Source organism: Dermacentor silvarum, chromosome 8 (genome assembly GCF_013339745.2).
Source record: "Dermacentor silvarum isolate Dsil-2018 chromosome 8, BIME_Dsil_1.4, whole genome shotgun sequence".
Taxonomy (NCBI): Eukaryota; Metazoa; Arthropoda; class Arachnida; order Ixodida; family Ixodidae; genus Dermacentor; species Dermacentor silvarum.
Window position 1 is genome coordinate 104,877,158 of NC_051161.1, and position 6,000 is coordinate 104,883,157.

At 45.9% G+C, this 6,000-nt stretch overlaps 2 protein-coding genes across 5 annotated transcripts in view; one reads left to right on the forward strand and one right to left on the reverse strand.

The window, feature by feature from the left end:
* The window catches only part of LOC119461603 (venom serine carboxypeptidase), a 136,345-nt gene that overhangs the window by 102,229 nt on the left and 28,116 nt on the right, over window positions 1–6,000 (reverse strand). The window lies entirely within an intron of this gene.
* LOC119461604 (solute carrier family 35 member F2-like) overlaps window positions 1–6,000 on the forward strand; it is a 438,758-nt gene that overhangs the window by 49,924 nt on the left and 382,834 nt on the right. The window lies entirely within an intron of this gene.

Sequence of the window (6,000 nt, forward strand, 5' to 3'; positions counted from 1 at the left end):
AGTGAGAGAGAGAGAGAGCAAAGAGAGGAACGGGAGGGAGGTCAACCTGACGAGCGTCCAGTTTGCTACCCTACACTGGGGGTAAAAGAAAGGGAGAATAGAAAGAGGAAAAGAGGGAGAGAATGAGCACCGAGTGCATGTGCGATGATGCACAGGCACATGTATATATGAGCGGTTGAAAACGTAAATATGTCAACGATGTGGTGTTTGTGACGTCACTTTGAATCTTCCTTGTATATTTGATAGTGCTCAATATGCGCGTTGCCCTTTGAGAAGATCAGTTACTTATTTTCTGCTCGTGCATGCCAACACCAGTATGGTCACTGTCCTAACTGTGTCGAGCGCCGGTTTCGATATCTAGCAGGCAAAGGCTCTCGGCATCCCTGACTGTGCAGGGCGGTGGAGAACGTTGTTTGCCTTGCGGGATTATTGGGCTCCCAGTTTGAATCAAAGGTTAGATTCTCAGCCTCGACTAACCTCTCTGAAGTTCTCAGGCGTGTGCCCGAATACCGGTGACCGACCGTGTTTGGCTGAGAGCAGCGCGACCGTGCGAGAACTCAACGGAAGCCGGTTTGCCACCGAAGGCAGGCGCTTTCCTTGAGGGAGCGTTTTTCGATCGTCGCACGTTTTATTTTTCGCAGTTGTCGCGGTGGTTGGTGGTAGTCGGAATTCCATCGCCGCTGCAAAGGCACCGACGCAAAAGGCCAGCGCTCTCGCACCACAGAGTCCTTGAGAGCTTTCGGAGCGTGTGAAGGTTTAGACGACGTGATTGAGGAGGATGGCAATCGCCTTCCACGACGGCGCTACTAGCGCCGCTGGAAAGAACACACATATGACAAATCGGCTTGTATACGGGGTGTTTGCGCTTAACTTTGGCCAAATGTTAAAGATACGCAAATGCTATGTAGCTGGACAGAAGCAAGGCAATGTTCCTTGCCGTCGCTTGTAGACACTCAGATTATTTTTTGCATGACGCCTAATTGAGTAATTAGTCTTAATTAATCACCTTCTCAATTTCTTTAATTACATGGAAAGTGTCAGTGAGAAAATTGTAGAGAAACATGGAAAAACTGCCGATACAGCTTGCTGTTGCTCAATACGTGCTACATAGTGTTTTTCCAAGCGTGAAAGAAGCCCGCGAATACGCACATAGTGCCTCCAACAGCCAGTCGCGCGGTAATATTGCGTGTATTCGTGGGCTTCTTTCACGCTCGGAAAAACACTACTATGTAGCTCGTATTGAGCAACAGCAAGCTGTGTCGGCAGTTTTTCCATGTTCTCTACAATTTTCTCACTGACACTTTCTATCTAATTATAAAGATTGAGAAGTTTATTAATTAATACTAATTATTCAATTAGGCGTAATCCAAAAAATAATCTGAGTATTTCCGAGCGACGGCAAACATTACCTTGGTTCTGTCCAGCTATGTAGCCATTTGCATATTTTTAATGATCTGCCCAAGTTAACTGAAATACCCTCTATAAACACCTTTACTGCAGCTACAAAATCATTATTTAACGGCTCGGTTCGCCCAAATAAAGGGAATTACGCAATTAAACAACAAACGTTGCCTAATTGTACTCATTGCAACAAATATACTTTTGAGGGCTTCATTAAAAAAAATAAAGTGAGTAGCTTTGTGGAAGCATTCGGCTGTACGCTTACATTGACAATCACTGTCGATGGTTTCTGGACATTTTAATGCGTAAGCATTCTTTGGCGAGTACACCAGCTAAATCTGTCCGTCACGCGAAATGTGTAATGCATCGTATCTCCACAAAAATGAGTAATTTGCGAAGTTAAGACATTTAATCGTTGTAATAGTGTAAATGTCGATGATTATTTGTAGCTTTATCAGTGGTAAGGAAAAATTGAAACAAAAAATTAACAGAGTACCTTCGCGTATGTGATCTCATTTATGCATACCCATAGACATACATAAGGCTCGATTGAAAATACTTGGGGAAACTTAAGTAGGTGTGAGCCAATTTAAATTTGGGGGTTGGCCAACCGGAAATTTGCGGGTGGACCAAATTGAAAGTGGGGGTGTGCCAACTAAAGTTCGGGGTTGGCCAACTTAAAGTTTTCCAGCTTGAAATTTGGGGGTGGACCTGCTTAAAATTTTGGGGGGGCTAGCATGAATTTGCGGGTGGACCAAATGAAATTTGGGGGTAATGTTACGCATACTTTGAAAACTCCAGTGGAGTTTCTGCATAATTTCTTTCTTAATTTCATTTGGCAGTAGACGTGTGCGCCTGACTAAATCCCGACGGATATCCAACCTTTAAGGAGCGTTTACCTCGATACAACCGTCGACGGGAACAAAAAGACAAGGCCAATTTTCTCGCGCGCGAATCTCCGCTTAGCACCGCATTTGGCGCTTTCGCGCTTCTTCGACTTTGTGTTGGCGATAAGCCTTGGCGCAATTTTTACGCGTGAGCGGGACGAGACGCAGTATAAGGTGGAAAAGGAAAAAGACAGGCAAGAAAGCGTAAAGTATGCGGATAGTGACAGGCGTCGATTGTAGCGGCCGTTTCGAAAGCCCCGGCGGCACAAGCAAGCAAGAGAGCGCCGAAGCGCGTTCAGGAAAGGGAGGGGGGGAGGGGGGGGGAAGAAGAGGGTGCAATGTCTTGAGTCGCGTGCACTTGAACGGAAGCGAAGACGTAGCTTGAAGCCCCCGCCGGGAAACTTGGCGAAGCAGAGGCCATTGAATGGTGCAAGTATCCGTTGGCGCTTCCGGCATCCAGACTCGTTCTTTCTTTCTTTCTCTCGCTTTCTTTTTTTCTTCCGCGAAGCAGTCTTCAGAATTGGTTCGTATTGAACCGCGACCGATGGAACAAGGGCTAGAGAGAGAGATGGTACGGAGTTATTGCAGCGGGGAAGCCGGAGCAAAGGGCTGACTTCGCTTTTGTCTTTCCGAAGGCCGGCGCGCTCTGCCGATGGAGCTTTCTAAACAATGAGAAATTCCACACGCCCGAGCTGAACGCGGGCCGTTCCCTGTTTCGTTCGCTCTCATCTGGCGGCGGCTCCGTTCGGCCTGCCAAGCGTGAGGCCGTGAAGTTGGCCGAGGACCGAGAGCTTGAACAGAAAATGGACGAGTTTCGGCTGGCGACGCAGCTCCAAAAATATTGCCGAGGAAGCGATGTGCGTGACGCTATCTGGCGAAGTTTGACGAAAGTTGTTTTATGTATGTATGTATGTATGTAGTATGTATGTATGTATGTATGTATGTATGTATGTATGTATGTGTATGTATGTGTGTATGTGTGTGTGTGTGTGTGTGTGTGTGTGTGTGTGTGTGTGTGTGTGTGTGTGTGTGTGTGTGTGTGTGTATCTATGCGTGTGTGTGTGTGTGTGTGTGTGTATCTATGCGTGTGTGTGTGTGTGTGTGTGTGTGTATCTATGCTGTGTGTGTGTGTGTGTGTATCTATGCGTGTGTGTGGTGTGTGTGTGTGTGTGTATCTATGCGTGTGTGTGTGTGGTGTGTGTCTTTCTGATGCAAGTGAACGCGAGAAGTGCTCGAGAATGGCTACAACCGCTGCAAGTGCAGTGATGATTCATTCGTCATTTTTTGTAGAAAAGAAAAGCACACTATTTTTCTCCACTGTTTGCCACGCTCGTCATTGACTTTTCGCATCTCGCTCGCGCCTCGTGTTTGTATTCCAGAGTTCACTTCCGTCGGGCTATTTTCATCTCCCGCCGTTCGGGCTCGGCCTGTCGCGATCATTCTTTCCGTTTGCAGTTGTGGTCGGGGACGAAGAAAATTCGCTGGGAAGGGAAACGAAAAAAAAAAAATAAAATAACATAAATACGAGTTGAGCAAATGCGAAATGGCGCCACGGGATGCCTCGCACTGTCCTCTCGTGCAAAGCCGTAACGATCGTTGTTTTCGCTGGGGCTGCGACCAAGTAAACATTGCGTAGGAGTCACAAAATTATACAACAGCTGTGTGTGTGCTACACTTGGGCTTAGAACAAACGTCGTGTCCGCGGGAACTTATTCACTTCAAAAATAATTGTCAGAGCTTCGACGCCCAGGAACACAGAGAGAAAGGATGCATAGAGAGGCAGGGAGGTTAACCAGAGATAGTTCCGGTTGGCTACCCTGCACAGGGGGAGCAAGTAGGGGAATAAAGAGCGAAATAGAGTGGAAGGGGGGGGGGAGAGAACGAGAGACGAGCACAAACAAACGCGTACACTATATGGAGTTGTAATGGGCGGCGCTCTTAAAATCTATCGTGAAGGCCCGTAGACTGCAGGAACCTTAGTAACGCGACTAAGGCCTTCAGCCCGGATGTTCTTTGTAAGCAATGACCTAAAGCTTTTAGTTCTGATAGTGGACGATTGTTCAGTTAGGTCCAGTACTCTGCACTTGTCTCTCGACACTGTAGCGCGGGCAGCCACAGATAATGCGTGCGAGCGTCTCATCGCTGCATGAAATGCGCCGTAGCGAGTTACGTTAGGAAAGTGATGGGCATCACCTAATGAGATTCCAATAGGGCAGCGTAAGTTTACCGTTCATTGAACGGACAAAAGACGGCTAAATTGACACGCCAAAGCACCGGCTGCAGCTGATGGGAAAGCTTTTAAGGAGCTCTCACCCACATTATGGAAGCTGACATTGAACCTAGTGTTAAGGGAAAACAAACAAGCTTGGCTCAGACCTTGAGACGTGTATAGGAGGTGGTGGGTGATCTTTCAGCTTACCAGAATAGCCACGGTTCGGTATGACACTGAGAACGAGTAATTAAAGGTGCTTGGATGAGTCTTTCACTGATGGGGAACCCAATTAGACCGTAGCGACATTGCCGGCTCGTACAACGCTAATGGGTAATAAAGTTGTGCCGTAATTGGCAGTTGCGGCAGCGTATAGGTTGCTTCTCTGTTTGAAGGTTGTGTGCTGTCTAGTGCTGTCTAGTGTTAAGTTTTGTATAAAAATATGCTTATGTGCATGCTCTGGTTGGTTTTCACAAGAACGAGACATCTTCGCTCAATATGTAGATCGTACGAACCACGATGCAGGGTGCCATGTTTAGGGATTAAACGAGTTTATTCTACGCCATCACTCCTCGGGGATGAACTACACGACTTCGTACTGTGCCGCAAGGGGCCTCAGTTTGTATCACTCTCGGTCTTCTCTTGTTCAATTTGCTTACTCGAGCTGCCTATATTACGAAATCTGCAATTTTGCCCCCAATTGGAAAGTTTTGAGGTTGATCACGCTATCACGAAGGTTACTGAAACGCCGGTATACAAAAGAGATTGTTCGAGTAGCGCGGGAGGCAACGAAATTTATACGTTTCCTGCTTTTTGCGCCTCTTGCATACATGTGATATGTGGGTTGATTACTTGTATGTTCTCCAGAATTTTTAAAAATCGCCTGTTGCAGATGAAGTGATTCTAGTCCCTGAGCTGGATTATTCAGAGAGGCGGACATTTCTTGCACGAGAAGTTGAAACAGATATTGAAGTAATTAAAAGAACTCACTAATTAACTTAAGTCGTTACTTTAGGCACATATTGCAATTTATGAATTGTAGCCGGTGTAATTGGAAAGTGTCTCCATTTGCAAAGGATTACCAGAATGACACCAGTTGGAGATATGCGCCATCAAGCTCGCCGTAAAAATACGCCGTAATTCCACTTAATTTTTAATGAAACGCTCTCCTATGCATTGAAGCACAAAAGTAACTGGAAGGCCCATGTATTTCATCCCACACCATGGGAAATGATGTCTCGAAACTGGTTTCATCCTGGAAATTCATTTCAAGTGGATACGTCTTGCAAACTCACCGGCCACAATTCGTAAATTCCAATACGTGCCCCAAAGTGAATAATTAGAAAGTTAATTAGTGAATTTTTGTTAATAATTTGAATATGTGTTTCGATTTCCCGTGCTAGTAATGTCCGAATCTTCGAATAATCCAGCTCAAGGACAAGAATTATGCTGTCTGCCACAGGCAACTTATAAAAATTCTGGGAAACTTAAAAAAAAATGATC